Source organism: Piliocolobus tephrosceles, chromosome 16 (genome assembly GCF_002776525.5).
Source record: "Piliocolobus tephrosceles isolate RC106 chromosome 16, ASM277652v3, whole genome shotgun sequence".
Taxonomy (NCBI): Eukaryota; Metazoa; Chordata; class Mammalia; order Primates; family Cercopithecidae; genus Piliocolobus; species Piliocolobus tephrosceles.
Window position 1 is genome coordinate 32,719,592 of NC_045449.1, and position 16,662 is coordinate 32,736,253.

The window sequence follows — 16,662 nt, forward strand, 5'->3', positions numbered from 1 at the left end:
GTCTCTCTAATTGTATTACATCCTCCTCATTTCTCAGTCTGCTTCTCTTCTGTATTTCTTGTAAACATACATGTGATTGTTTTAAGTACCAACCTGGATAACCCAGGATAAGCCCCTTCTTTTAGGATCTATAACCTAATCATTTACTTTGCCAAAGAGTAACTCTTTGATCTTTTGAGGGATGTGGATACGTCTTTTGGGGGCTATAATTCACTTCTCTGTATTCCATCCTCTGTCCCCCAGTATTTGTGTTCATGCCATATGCTAAGTATTACCTCTTTTCCCTACCAACATCCCCCGAAGTCACAACCCATTACAGCGTCAACTCTAAGTCTAAATTATTATCAGCTCAAAGGTCCAATCTTATCATCTCAGTCATCTGACTCTGGTATGGTTGAGACTCGAATTCATCCTGGGGCAAAATTCCTGTGCCTCTGTGGAGCTATGAAACTACAATAAAACTTACTTCCTGCCAAAATACAGTAGTAGGATGTGCATAGGATAGACGTTTCAAAAGGGAGAAGTGGAAAAGAATGAAGGAGTCACTGGTTTCAAACATGTTTAAAATCTAGCAGGGCAAATTCCATTGTGTTTCAAGGCCAGAGTTTCCCATCTGGCTTGAGGTGCTGCCCTCCTGCACTATGGCTTCATTTTCTGGGCCTGTGGCTCTGTCCGTTCCTGCCTTTGTACACACAACTTAGGCCTTCTAAGCGCACATCTCTGCCCTTGGAGTCATTCACACATTTTATTGGGTAGCACAGGTTTGCACCTAGGTAGCTCTATCAGCCTGTTTCCTGCTTGTAGAGTTTTGTAGGTGCAGCAGCCACTGCCGCTGCCTTCTTCTTTCTTCTTCCTTCTTCCTTCCTCCTCCTCCTCCTTCTTCTTTCTTTCTTCTCTTTCTTCTCCTTCTTCTCCTTCTTCTTCTCCTTCTTCTCCTTCTTCTTCTTCCTCCTCCTCCTCTTTTAAATCATGCCTTTGTGCCTTTCAGTCCAAGATGGCAGTGTTTCTACAGATACCACATTCTCAAAAACCTTGTGTATCTCCTGTGTATGTCATGGGGATCCATGCCATCAGACAAGAGGACACGCCACAGATCTTTCTTGGATTTCCCTGTCTATTCCTGGCTTCTGCTGATTGAGTGGATCCATGAAACATATGCCTAATGTCTTCAGCAGAATGTTGTCAAGCTATACTCTTGGCTTTCAGAGCACATTTTCCTAACCATGAAATTCCTCATAGTAGCATCTTTTTCTCCTTGGTAGGATTTTCAAGTACCAGAAGATCCAAAGGAAGTATTATTTAATGGTAAAATTATAAGCACTCTGAATGGCAGTAAGGGAGATATTTGAGGTCAGGGAGAAATTTTGAAAAACTTAAAATCATATCATAAATTTAGAAATCATTTGAAATAATTTCTACCATTTAGCCACGATGAAATGATAGGAATTGAATTAAAACTCTGTGTCAGTTAAGATTCGACCAGAGAAACAGAATCAGTAGGGCATTAAAGAGATTTACATGATTACATCGGCATACATGATTCTGGGGGCTGGCTAGGCTACTCTGAAATCAGTAGGGCTGGCCAGAAGGAATGTCCGGGAGGAAACTCTCAGGCGGGAGCTGCTGCTTCAATCTATAGGATCACAATAGTCACATTAGCAGAATGAACCCCAAGATCACCCAGATGTAGTAAATTATAAAAATTATTTTATTTATAAAATAAATTTTCAATTTTGGAATCATTTTAGGGTTACAGAAAAGTTGGGAAGATAGTATAGAAAGTTTCTATATATTCCATATCAATTTTCTCCTTTTTTATACTTTAAAAAATTGAGATTAAAATATACATATAAAATTTACCATCTTTACCATTTTTAAGTGTACAGTTCAGTGGTAATAAATACATTTATGTTCATTTTCTTCCCCTTCATTGCCCCCTGCCCCACACTTCCTGGCCTCTGATAACTGCCATTCTACTTTCTTTTTTTTTTTTTTTGAGATGGAGTCTCGCTCTGTCACCCAGGCTGGAGTGCAGTGGCCGGATCTCAGCTCACTGCAAGCTCTGCCTCCCAGGTTTACGCCATTCTCCTGCCTCAGCCTCCTGAGTAGCTGGAACTACAGGCGCCCACCACCGCGCCCAGCTAATTTTTTGTATTTTTTAGTAGAGATGGGCTTTCACCATGTTAGCCAGGATGGTCTTGATCTCCTGACCTCATGATCCACCCGTCTTGGCCTCCCAAAGTGCTGGGCCATTCTACTTTCTATCTTCATGAGACCCACTGTTTTTTTTCTTTTCTACATCAGATGGGTTATGTGCTGACGTTGTAACGAGACTTAAGGGAGGCACATCTCACGCAGCAGCGTGAAAACCCACTCATCATGCTTATGAACTGCAAAAGGATCAAAGATCCACTTTTGTAGTTCCCACCTAGGAGTGAGATCATGCAACATTTCACTGTGCCTGGCTTATTTCTCTTACCATAGTGGCCTCCAGTTTCAGCTATGTTGCTGCAAATGACAAGATTTCATTCTTTTTTTAATAGCTGAATATTTCATTGCTGTATATACCATATATGCTTTATTCTTTCATCTGTTGATGAACACTTAGAGTGATTCCATATTTTGGCTGTTGTGAACAGTGCTGCAGCAAACATGGAAGTACAGATATCCCTTAGATGCATTGATTTTCTTTCTTCTGGCTATATACCTGGTGGTAGAATTGCTAGATCATATGGTAATTCTATTTTTAGTTTTCTGAGGAACCTCCATACTGTGCTCCATAAGTGGCTGCACTAATTCACGTTTCCACCAGCAGTGTCCAAGGGTCTCTTTTCTCCACATTCTCACCAGCATCTTTTATTGACTGTCCTTTTGACACAAGCCGTTTTTCCTAGGGTGAGATGATATCTCATTGTGGTTTTGATTTGTGTTTCTCTGATGACTAGAGATGTTGAGCATTTTTTTCCATATACCTATTGGCCATTTGTATGTCTTCTTTTGAGAAATATGTATTCAGATCTTTTGCCCGTTTTTAATTTTCTTATTTTTTCTTTTGTTTCTAATTGGGTTGGATTTTGCCCATTTTAAAATCTGATTATTTGGGGGTTTTTGCTGTTGAGTTACTTGAGCTCTTTATATATTGTAGTTACAAATTCTTTGTCAGATGAATAGTTTGCAAATATTTCCTCCCATTTTGTGGGTTGTTTCTTCCCTTTGTTGATTATTTCTTTTGCTGTGTAGAAGCTTGTTTGCTTCAGGTAATCCCATTTGTCTATTTTGCTTTGGTTGTCTGTGTTTTGAGGTTTTACACAAAAAGGCTTTGCCCAGACCAGTGTCCTGGACTGTTTCCCCAAAATTTTCTTTTAGTAGTTTCATAGTTTGAGGTCTTAGATTTACATTTTTAATCCATTTTTATTTGATTTTTGTTGTGGTGAGAGATAGAGGTCTAGTTTCATTATTCTGCATAACTATCCAGTTATTACAGCACCACTTATTGAAAAGACTGTTCTTTCACCTTTTTATGTTCTTGGCATCTTTGTCAAAGATGAATTGGCTGTAAATCTATGGATTTATGTTTAGTTTCTCTAGTCCGTTCCATTGGTTTATGTATCTGTTTTTATGCCAGCACCATGCTGTTTTGATTATTATAGACTTGTAGTAAATTTTGAAGTCAGGAAGTGTGATGCCTTCAGTTCCTTTGGCTCAGGATTGCTTTGGCTATTTGTGGTCTTTTGTGGTTCCATATAAATGTTAAGTTTTTTTTCCTATTTCTGTAAAGAATGTCGTTGGAATTTTGATAGGGATTGCATTGAATCTGTAAACTCCTTTGGATAGTATTGTGGTTTTAACAGTATTCTTCTGATCCATAAGCATGGAATATCTTTCCATTTTTTGTGCCTTCTTCAATTTCTTTCATATTTCATAGTTTTTATAGATCTTTAACTTCTTTAGTTAGATTGAGACCTAGGAGTTTTATATTTTTGTAGCTGTTACAAATGGGATTGATTGCTTTCTTGATTTTTCAGATTGTTCTCTGTTGATGTATATAAATGCTAATGATTTTTATATGTTCATTTTGTAACTTGCAACTTGACTGAATTCGCTGATCAGCTCTAACAATTTTTTGGTGAGTTCTGTAACCTTTTCTGGGTATAAGATCATGTTGTATGCAAACAAGGCTAATTTGAATTCTTCCTTTCCAATTTGGTTGCCCTTTATTTCTTTCTCTTACCTAATTGCTCTGGTGAGGACTGGCAGTATTACATTGAGTAACAGTAGTGAGAGTGGGCATCCTTGTCTTGTTCTAGTCTTTAGAGGAAAAACCTTCATTTTTTTCCCTGTTCAGTATAATGGTAGCTGTGGATTTGTCATAAATGGTCTTTATTATTTTGAAGTATGTTGCTTCTATACCCATTTTGATGAGGGGTTTTTTCCTATCATAAAGGATGTTGAATTTTGTAAAATACTTTTTCAGTATCTATTGAAATATGTGGTTTTTGTTCTTGATTCTGTTAATATGCTATATCATATTTATTGATTTGCTTATGTTGAACCATCCTTGCATCCCTGGAATGAATCCCATTTGATCATTATAAATGATCTTTTTAGTGTGTTGTTGAATTCTGTTCACTAGTATTTTGTTGAGGATTTTCACATGTATGTTCATCAGGGATATTGGCCTGTAGTTTTCTTTTCTTGTTGTTGTGTCCTTATCTGATTTTGGTATGAAGGTAATGCTGGCCTTTTAGAATGAGTTTGGAAGTATGTCCTCCTCTTCAATTTTTTTGAAGAGTTTAAGTACAATTGATATTAATTCTTCTTTAAATGTTTGGTAGAATTCAGCAGTGAAGCTGTCAAGTCCTGGGCTTTTTTTGCTTTTTATGGAGGCTTTTTATTATAGCTTCAGTTTTGTTACTTTTTATTGGTTTGTTGAGGTTTTCTGTTTCTTCATGATTCAATATTGGAGGTTGTATGTTTCCAGAAATTTATCCATTTTGTCTAGGTTTTCCAATTTGTTGGTGTATAATTGTTCACAGTAGTCTCTAATTGTTTTTTTTTGTGTTTCTGAGGTCTCAGTTGTTATGTGTCCTTTCTTTGTTTCTGGTTTTATTTATTTAGGTCTTCTCTCTTTTTTCTTAGTCTAGCTCAAGACTTGTTGATTTTGTTTACATTTTTGAAAACCAATGTTTTGTTCTATTGATCTGTATTTATTTTTAGCTTCAATTTCATTAGTTTCTGCTCTGATCTTTATTATTTCTGTCCTTCTACTATTTTTGGCTTTGGTTTGTTCTTGCTTCTAGTTCCTTGAGGTATATTCGTTAGGTTGTTTATTTGAAGCCTTTCATTTTTCTCATGTAGGCATTTATTGCTATAAACTTACCTCTTAGTACTGCTTTTGCTGTATTCCATAGGTTTTGGTATATTGGATTTTTTTTTTTTTTTTGAAATGAAGTCTCGCTCTCTTGCCCAGACTGGAGTGCAGTGGCACAATCTTGACTCACTGCAGCCTCTATCTCCTGAGTTCAAGTGATTCTCCTGCCTTAGCCTCCAGAGTAACTGGGAGTACAGGTACCCGCCACCACTCCTGGCTAATTTTTGTATTTTTAGTAGAGACAGAATTTCACCATGTTGGCCAGGCTGGCCTCGAACTTCTGACCACAAGTGATCTGCCCCCTCAGCCTCCCAAAGTGCTGGGATTACAGGCATGAGCCACCACACCCAGCCTGTGTGTTGCATTTCCATTTTTCCATTTTCATTTGTTTCAAGACATTTAAAAATTTTCTTTATTTCTTCATTGACCCATTGGTCACTCAGGAGCATGTTTTTTAATTTCTATGTGTTTATATATTTTCCCCAGTTCTTCTTGTTAAGTTCTAGTTTTAGTCCATTGTGGCCAGAAAAGATATTTGATATGATTTTTATTTTAAAAGTTTTGTTCAGATTTGTTTTATGACCTCAGATATGGTCTCTTCTGGAGAACGTCCCATGTGCTGGTAAAGAAAATGTATGCTGTAGCAGTTGGATAAAATGTTCTCTAAACATCAGTTAGGCTTGTTGGATCTAGTGTGTAGTTTAACTCTGCTGTTTCATTGTTGATTTTATGTTTGAATAATCTGTGCGTTACTGGAATAGGGTCTCCTTCTTTTATTGTATTACAGTCTGTCTCTGTTTTAGTTCCATTAATATTTTCTTTATAGACTTGAGATATCCAGTGTTGGTTGAATATTTATAATTGTTACATATGCTTGCTTAATTGGCCCCTTTATCATTGTAAAGTGCCCTTCTCTGTTCTTTTTATAATCTTAGATTGTCTATTTTCTCATATAAGTGTAGCTATTCCTGCTCTGTTTTGGTTTCCAGATACATGGAGTATCTTTTCTCACCTCTTCACTTTCAGTCTACATGTGTCTTTATGGGTGAAGTGGATTTCTTGAAGGCAACATAAAATTTGGTTCTTGTTTCTTTATCCATTCAGCTAGTCTGTGCCTTTTAGTTGGATAATTGAGACCATTTACATTCAGTGTTATTATTGATAAGTAAGAAGTTACTACTGCCATTCTTTTGCTTGTTTTCTGGTTGTTTCTTTCTTAGTGCCTTCCTTTGTGGATAAGTTATTTTCTCTGGTAGTATGCTGTTAATTTGTTGCTATTTCTTTTTAGTGAGTCTGTTACAGGATTTTGTGTTATAAGTTTTTGTGTTGTGGTTACCAGGAGGCTTACAGAAATATCTTATAATAGATATAAAAAGTTATTTTAAAGAGACTACAACTTATCTTAGATCACAAATGGAAGAGTAGAATCAAAGGCAGGCAAAAGAACATGTAAAAATCATTTATACTTTTACTCGATCACCCAGCATCTTTTTTGTTTTGTTTTGTTTTTGAGACAAAGTCTTACTGTGTTACCCAGTAGCACGATCTCGGCTCATTGCAACCTCCGTCTCCTGGGTTAAAATGATTCTCCTGCCTCAGCCTCCTGAGTAGCTGGGATTACAGACGTGCCACCATGCCTAGAGACAGGGTTTTACCACGTTGGCCACGCTGGTCTTGATCTCCTGACCTCAAATGATCTGCCCTCCAAAAGTGCTGGGATTACAGGTGTGAGATACCACGCCTGGCACCCCCAGCATCTTGACTTTGGTTGTATCAGTTTATATTTTTTGTATTATCTATGTCTTAACAGGTTGCTAATAGAGATTATTTTTTTGATAGATTTGTCTTTTGAGTTTCATGCTAGAGTTATGAGCAGATTGCACACCACCATTTCAGTTATAGAATAGTTTGTGTTTCACCACGTACTTTTTACCAGTGGGTGTTGTACCTTGAAAATTTCAGCTTTCTTTTTGCACATCAGAGTTTTCTTGGTTCTGATTGAATTATTCGCATTAGTATTTCTTGTTAGGTGGGTCTGGTGGTGGCGAATTATCTGTTTTTGTTTGTCTCAGAAATATTTTATATCTCCTTCATATTTCAATATAATTTTGCTGAATACAGTATTCTTGAATGGCAGTATTTTCTCCTTGAGCACTTTGAAAATGTTGTTATACTCCCTCCTGGCTTATATGATTTACATTGGGAAGTCTGTTGCCAGACAAATTGGAGATACAGTATTTGCTTCTTTTCTCGTGCTGCTGCTTTTAGGATCTTCTCTTTCTCCTTGACATTTGAGCGTTTTATTATTATATGTGTTAGAGTATTTTTATTTGGGTTGAGTGTTTGTTGTTCTCAGTCCTTCCCATAACTGGATATTTATATCGTTCTCAAGTTTTGGAAAGTTTTCCATTATTATTTCTTTGGCTGCATTTTCTACCCTTTTCTACTCTTAAACACCAATAATTCTTAGATTTGGTCTTTTGAGGTAATTGTCTGCATCCTGTTGATGGTATTTATTCCTTTTTGTTCCCTCCCCGCCTCCGATTGTATGTTCAAATAGCCAGTATTTTAGGTCACTGATTCTTTCCTTCACTTGGTCCATTCCACTGTTGAGAGTCTCTAATGACTTCTTCAGTTCAGCAAGTATGTTTCTCAGTTCCAAAATTTCCACATTTTTTCCCCAATCTCTTTGTTAAATTTCTCTGATAAATTTCTGAATTGATTTTCTGTGTTTTCTTTGGAGATCACTCAGTTTCCTTAAAACTGCTATTTTGAATTCTTGGTCAGAGGGCTCACAGATCACTCTCTCATTAGGGTCTGTCACTGGAGTTTTGCTTTGTCCATTGGGGAGGTCATAATTCCCTACTTGCTGTTGTTTTTTCATGTGTATGTCTATATCTTTGCATTGATACTTTATTTTAGTTTTATCTGTCTACCTTGTTTTGTTTTTATTGGGTACATTTTGCTTAGTGCATTTTTTAAAATCCTTTTAGAGTCAGGGCACATTTTGCTGCCCAGGCTGGAGTACAGTGGTGCAGTCATTGCTCACTGTAATCTTGAACTCCAGCTGGAGCAATCCTCTAACCTCAGCCTCCTGAGTAGCTAGGACTACAGGCACATGACACCATACCTGGCTACTTTAAAAAGAATTTTTTTTTTTTTTTTTTTTAAGAGACAGACTCTCATTGTGTTGCCCTGGCCTGTCACAAACTCCTGGCCTCAAGTGATCCTCTCACCTGCCTTGGCCTTTCAAGGCACTGGAATTACAAGCATGAGGCAGCATGTCTGGCTTGTTAGTGAATCTTTGCAGCTAAGTTGTTGCCCTTTTTTTGGGATGTAGGTGGTATCTAAAGCCCAGGTTCACCTTGGCTCTGCTAAATTATTGCAGTGCTGCCTATCCTGTTTTGGGAGCATCCCAAAGTGGTTATCCCCACAGTGTGTCAAGTCTGGCTGGGAGTTTGTGCCCAGAGACCTGTGTAATGTATCTCCTACTACATGGTGCTGCTGAACAGTCATTCTAATTTGGTGTCTTCTTTGGCCAAGTAACGGAACAGAGTTTCCAGGGCTAGGGATGGTAGTCTAGCCTCCCCACTTTGTCTTTGCCTGTCCTCAGGGTTGTTTCTCCCATCAGGCAGCCACGGTACTTCCCAGTTAAGGACAGTTTTCCTGCCAGAGCATCCAAGATGGTGGGAAACCTGGTTTACTGCCTCAATCTTACTTTTTCCAGTATAGTCACCATGAGTTAGGAGGAGATTTTCTGTGCTCTTGATGCCAGGCAGACTCAGGGGAGGGGCATCACAGATCTGGAAGTCTGAATCTCTTAGCATTCACTCTGACGTTTTTTTTCTCTTCTCTGTGGCCTCAGGAATTGTCTCATCCTCATATTTGAGTTCTGAGTGTTGCTGTTAAAATCTCGATACTATGTATTTGTTTTTGGTTTTCTGCAGGGGTAGTGAAGCCAGGTAGCTTCTATACCACCATTTTGGAACTAGAAGTCTCCATCTTCTAGTAGAAATTATTTTAAAGCATCTATTATTACTATGTTCAGTGATATGAAGGAAAATATGCTTCTTTTAAATAAAAGGGTAGGAAATGTCAGCAGAGAAAGAAAATACGGGAAATTACCTAGTGAAAAGTCTACAACTTAAAAATACAATATCAAAAATAAAAATGAAATGGGTGTGTTAACAGCAGAATTTGATTGAGTAAATGAATTTGAAGATGGATCACTAGAAATTTCCAAACTGAATGAGTGAAAAAATAGAAAATAAGTAGAGTCTTAGCAACATGTGAGACAATATCAGAGGCATCATATCTGTAGTTATTGCAGAAGGTGAGGAGAGTAAGGGAGGAAAAAAAAGTCTAAAAGTGGAAAACTTTCCACTTTTGTCAAAAGACATACATTTACAACTTCAAAAAGATAAGCAAGCAACACATCAGATTAAATACAACAAAAACCATGTCAAAGAACATCATAGTCATTTTTCTGAAAACCAAAGTAAGGAGGAAATCTTGAAAGTAGGCAGATGAAAGTAATGCATTGCACACAGAGAAAGTACATTTTAACACACTGTTGACTTCTCATTGGAAACCATGGAAGTCAGAAGACAGTGGAATAACATGTCTGAAGGACTCCAAGAATAAAATATTGGCCACCTGAAGTTTTCCATCAAACAACAATATCTCTCAAGGATGAAGGAGCAGTAAAGCCAGGACATCCACACTAGAAATTATGCTAATGGCACATAATACCAGAAGCAAACTAACATATTTAAGAAATAATGAAAAATGTGATCATTTATTGTTGAATAGAAAGGATAATTTTTCCCTTTTAAAAATTTGTGTCTAATATATGGGTATGATTGAATTAGTGTGGGGGTATTGTATTGTATATACATGTAATGCATATGACAACTATAGCACAAAGATGGAGGATGCTAGGGCAGAGGCAGGTATATAGAGCTGTACTATTGCAAGATTCAACATTGCTATACATAAAAAAATCAGTACTTCAATGAAAATGGCATGCTAAAAATTGTTCAGTTAATGCAAAAGACAGGAAAGGACGCGCAGAAGCACAAGAAAAAGAGGGATAAGCAGAAAACAAATATTAAGTGGTATATCAAAATTCAACCATATAGAAATTAAATATTAATGTACTCCAATATAAAGGAAGAAATTATCTATAAGATAATATTGAATATAGAGACATTAATATGATAGTAAATGTATGTTAAAAGATACATCATGCAAATAAGAAACATAAGAATGCTGGAAATTCAACTATATATTAGTATTGAGTAAAATAGAATTTAAGACAAAGCCTGTTACCAGAGAGATATTTTGTACTGTTCAAAAGTCAAATTATCCGGAACATTTAAATGTATGCACCTAAACTCAGTTTTAAATGCACGTAATTTAAATGCACCTTGACATTTTGGGCTGGGTGATAAAAAAGAAAATAAATATATGCATCTAAAACTGAGTTTTAAAATACATTAAATAAAATCAGAATTAATAGGATGAATAATTCTACAATCAGCATTGTTGATTTTAATACCACTTTATTGATGTTGGATAGAATAGAGAAAAAAGACATAAATTATTAGAATAACACTGTTAGTTACATTGGCCTAATAGATAACCAAATGCAACAACTGCAGAATACATATTATTTTCAATTATGACATCATGCATAGTTTGAATGGATGTGAAACAGTGGATAATAGATGGTACTTAAGCCAGAGGCAAAACATTTATTATTGATGGATTTGAATGGCAATCACAGTGCAGTGCAGGGTACTGTAGGCTTGATAAGCAGCTTGATTCCAGTCATTTCCATCAGTGAATAGAATCTTACCTTGGCCATGAGTGATCCAGATTGTTCAATTAGCAGCCATGATTTGTTTGCAGAACTCATGTCCCCAAAGAGGTGTATCTGTAATCTGCGAGTGTTTAGTCTTCCTTCCGGCAGATGAGACCACTGGCCAGGCCATTGCCAACTGAGGAAAAGTCAGTAAAAATAAAACTTCTAGAGGGTTTTCAGAATTAGGAGTCAGCAAACTTTTTCTTTAAAGGACCAGATAATAAGTATCTTTGACTCTGCATTCCATGCGATCTCTATACTCAGCTCTCCTGCTGTCATACAAAAGCATCCATAGACAGTACATAAATGAATGGGCACGGTTGGCCCACCGTCATAGTTTTTGCCTACCCCTGAATTAAAGCTGGGGTGATGGCTTTGCATTATTCTGTCATGCTGGTTGCTTCTTATTTCAATCAGTCTTCCAGAGTTGTTGGAGTTATCCAGCTGTCAAGGCCCAGTGGGCATCATCAGATTTCATCTTAGCTGAGCCATCAGTGAATCAGGCCCAGGTATTTAAAGGAAGCTCTGTGAGTCCAGTGCCTCTTGAGCCAGCGGCATGCTTCAGACAGTGGAGTAAAAGATAAAAGTGGCTGTAATACCCAAGGTTCTGCTTAACCAGGCTGGCTGTACTCTGGAATATACCATTTCTATTTGAATAGCGGTCCCTGTTGGTTGGGCTCTTCCCACCTTGTTCATTTTCAAGTTTGAGTTGACCCATCCCCAATGGGTCTAGAAAGTCAGGAGGCCTCTATGGGTCAATTGTTCAATTACAGTTAGAACTTTGTAGCTGGTTAATAGCTGCCATCTAAAAAAGGGAGTGTACTTGGTGGCTGCATCAGGCAGGTGGCGATGTTGTACTGAGATAACACCTCTGAATACTTCAGCAGCCATTAAGTCTTTACCTAAACATTTTACTCTTGGAATCCTATGTTGTTTCTGGTGTATAATATGGGAAGGAACTGGAAGTCTAGTAGGTGGTCTGTTGTGCAGTTGTCCCACTATCACCTCAGTGTACATGTTCGATGGTATCCTCTGGCATAAGCATTTAAGTACAGTCATGTAAGCCATTAATACCAGTTATATATTCATCAACATAAGTCATTGAATTGGACTAAAGGGTCCCACCATTTTGCATCCCATTCCAGTGTAGCTTTCCCCAATGAAAAGCATGGACTAGTGTGTTTAATGTGCACATGCCAGTTGCTCCAGTGACAATTGCCCTTTGGTAATGTATCCCCTGTGTGCATGGTAGGGGAAGCTGCCCTTTGGATAAGGTGGGACCGCTAGGATATTGGGCTTTTATCTCACTTGGCCTTTTTTTTTTTCTTCTTCTTCTTTTTTTTTTGAGACAGGGTGTTGCTTGCTTTGTCACACAGGCTAGAATGTAGTAGTGCCATCATTGCTCACTGCAGCCTTGAACTCCTGGGCTCAAGAGATCCTCCACCTCAGCCTCCCGAGTAGCTGGGACTACATACAGGTGCATACCACCATGCCCAGCTAATTTTTATAAAAGTTTTTTAGAGAGGGTGTTGCTATGTTGCCCAGGCTGGTCTTGAATCCCTGGCCTCAAGAGATCCTCCCACTTTGGCCTCCCAAGGCTCTGAGATTCCAGGCATGAGCCACTGTGCCCAGCCTGAAAGTGCAAGTGTTTTTATCAGTTCCGACGGATAAAAAATATTGAAGTACATGGCTGGGAATGTCTCTAGAACTTGTATTTTAATTCCCTTTTTTATATTTTTATGTGTTTTCATTAAACATAACCTCATCAAATGGCTTGGACTTTGGCAGGTGGTTGTTGCTATATGCAGTTATCTTTATGATTTGAATGCCATTTTCGTAGGCATCTGAAAGTTTAGTACTCTTGGTCTTGAGACTTTTTATCCAAGCACTCTCTGCTCTTGGGTTTTCTTTCTTTTCTAGTAGGGTTAGAAAGGGCGTTGTTATTTGAATCATTAGGCATACTTTTGGCCATAGAAAGAAAACCACATTTAACAATGGTTTTTTAAAACCAGAGTTTATTTTTATCACATTATGAAAAGTTTGCTGCTGGTCGTGGCTCAATGATGTCTTTGTGACTTTTTTTGCTCTTTCCCTCGTGATTCCTTTATAAATATCACTTCCCTGGGCATCATTTCAGACTTCAAGGCAATAAGATGGGGAGAAGGGGCAGCATCAGTCATGTTAACTTCCTTTATCAGGAAAGCAGATACTGTTTCAGAATCCTGCAATAGCCACCTGCCTTTGCGTGATCATAACTGTGTCACCACTTGTTATAAAAGAGGCTAGGTAATCACATATTAAGTGTCTGTGGTGGCATCCAGTGAAGGAGTGAATGTTGGAGATGGATGTTGGATTTGCCTCTCAGCAGTTAAATCTATATAATCATCACCACAATTAAGATATAGAATATTTTTCTTATCTCAGAAACAACTTTCCTCCTGCCCTTTTTGGTCAGTGCTCTCTGCCCTAGACAACCATTGCTATTCCCTCATTATTTAAAAAAGTGTGTGTGTGTGTGTGTGTGTGTGTGTGTATGTATTTTTTTTTTTTAGAAGGGATTTTGCTGTGTTCCCCCAGGCTGGAAGGCAGTGGTGTAATTTCAGCTGCCTGCAACCTCCACCTCCCGGATTCAAGTGATTCGCCTGCCTCAGCCTCCCGAGTGGCTGGGATTACAGGTGCATGCCACCATGCCTGGCTAATTTTTGTGTTTCTAGTAGGGTCAGCGTTTCACCATGTTGGCCAGGCTGGTCTCGAACTCCTGACCTCAAGTGATCCACCTGCCTCGGCCTCCCATAGTGCTAGGATTGCAGGCGTGAGCTACTGCACCCAGCCTAAAAATATTTTTTCTATAATTTCTAAGGTTTGATATGGGGTTGGAGGGAATGCTATTAGTGGTCACTTTATTTTCTAGCCTGGTATTGCTGATCAATACCAGAGTTATTATTTAAGTATTCTAAAAATGCATATTTCTTGGTCATCCCCCCTCCTACCCAAATACCTACTGAATCATAATTCCGAAGGTGGGACTACAGGATCTGCATTTTGTACAGATAATCTAAGTGTTTCTTATCACACTAAAGTATAACAATCTCTGCTTTAGATTTTAGGATGTTAAATAATCCCAAAATGTTATCACTCTTATAAATTGAGGTTGTTACTGAGTTTTTGGTGGTGAATTCACAGCCTTATAAAATGCTGATTTCTACATCTTAGATGCTGAAATGTAGTAACATTTAGTTCTAGTATCCAGTCCTCTTGTTTCATATGTGCTTTGACTTCAACCTATTTTGTGAATTAATTTTTTTAAGTTTTGATAAAATGTTGAACATAATTGAAAAGACTCTTGAGAAATTTTATGTTCCATGTGAGTATATCTACTGCATTAGATATTGGTTGCCCCAAATACTACAGTTTTGAATTCTCAAATCAATGAAATATTTAAAAATGAATAACTCACATTACTCAAAGTATTTGTATAAATCAGAATTACTGGAATATGACTATAGTACGTTTTAAAGAGCAAATATATTAGCTTTTTGAGGCCTAATTGGTTTCTGATTAGCCAAATTTTATGTCATTATAATGAGAAATAAATGTGAGATATTATGCTAAATAATACAGGAAACATTTAATGAATGGTAAATGACATAACCTAACATAAATTTGCAAAACATTTAATTAAACACTGTAATACTGTATTTGTATCTCATTAATTAAGAACTGATATTTGTATACTTAAAAATTCCAAATTGGTAATAATGAGTGCCCTAATGAGGATTCCCAGATTAAGTTAGGTGCTGTTTGCTTGAGTTTTTCTTCTCATGGCACACTTTTATGCTGAATGGAAGGAAACATAACAAGAACATCTGGTTATACCTTTTACCCATATTATATTCAAGCCGCTTGTTTAACCCAACCCCAGATGTGAAATGAGCCAAGATAGGCACAGGTAAAAATGCTAATTTAGGCTTCTCAGCAGCTGCTTATGTTCCTTTGAGCATAGGACAGCAATGGCATCTCTAAGAACTAAGGGGGGTGTTAAATGAAACCACAAACTATAAAAAGAGGCTATAGAACTTCACTTTTAGCAAACTAGTTAGTTAGTGTTCCTTTCATTTTTTTATGACAGATTTATTGAGGTATAATTCACATACATAAAGTTCACCATTTTATAACGTACAATTCAGTGTCTTTTTAGTATATTCGCAGAGTTATACGTTGATCACTATCATTCAATTCAAGAACATTTTTCATCACCCCAAAATGAACCTTGTATCTATCAAGTCACTCTCCATCCACTTCTCCCTGATCCTTGGCAATTACTGATTTATTTTCCGTATCTGTGGATTTGCTTATTCTATACATTTCATATAAAATGGAATCATACAATATGTGGACTTTTATGTCTGGTTTCTTTCACTTTGCATAATGCTTCAAAGTTCGTCCATTTTTAAATATGCATGAGAAAGTTCATTCCTATTCATGGATGAATACTATTTCATTATATGGATATATCACATTTTGTTTATTCATTTATCAATTGATAGACATTTAAGTTATTTGCATGTTTGGGCTTAGGAATCCAGCTGTGAACATTTGTACATAGTTTTTTTTTTTTTTTTTTGAGACAGAGTCTTGCTCTGTCACCCAGGCTGGAGTGCAGTGGCGCAATCTCGGCTCACTGCAAGCTCCACCTCCCAGGTTCACGCCATTCTCCTGCCTCAACCTCCCACCTAGCTAGGACTACAGGCGCCCGCCACCATGCCCAGCTAATTTTTTGTATTTTTAGTAGATATGGGGTTTCACCGTGTTAGCCAGGATGGTCTCGATCTCCTGACCTCATGATCTGCTGGACTTGGCCTCCCAAAGTGCTGGGATTACAGGCACGAGTCACCACGCCCAGCCTGTATATAGGTTTTTGTATGAACGTATGTTTTTAGTTCTCTTGGATATCTAGGAGTGAAAATGCTGGGTCATATGGTAACTTTATATTAAACTTTTGGAAACAATTTTTTTTAAGCTTTTATTTTTTAGAGATGGAGTCCTCTGTTGCACAGGCTGGAGTGCAGTGGCTCAATCATAGCTCACTGCAGCCTCGAATTCCTGGGCACCAGCGATCCTCCCACCTCAGCCTCCCAAGTGATTGGGACTACAGGTACATGCCACCACACCTGGCTGTTTTTCTTTTTTCTTTTTGTAGACACAAGGTTTCACTGTGTTGCCCAGGCTTATCTCTCTGGCTTCAGGTGAACTTTCCACTTCAGGCTGCCAAAGTACTGGGATTACAGGCGTGAACCATTGCACTTGGCGGAAGCACTTTCTAAGTGGCTACACCATTTATATTTCCCCTATGGAAATTTGAGGGTTTCAGTTTCTACACATCCTCACCAAAACTTGTTTTCATCTTTTTTATTTTAGCCATTCT

General features: G+C 37.7%; 1 protein-coding gene and 1 non-coding gene across 9 annotated transcripts in view; one reads left to right on the forward strand and one right to left on the reverse strand.

Annotated features, from left to right (window-relative positions):
* BCAS3 (BCAS3 microtubule associated cell migration factor) overlaps nucleotides 1-16,662 on the forward strand; it is a 722,154-nt gene that overhangs the window by 282,343 nt on the left and 423,149 nt on the right. The gene's annotated exons all lie outside the window — the stretch shown is intronic.
* On the reverse strand, nucleotides 2,299-2,402 carry LOC111537741. The gene has a single exon (XR_002730102.1). It is a non-coding gene; the product is annotated as a small nucleolar RNA U13 (small nucleolar RNA).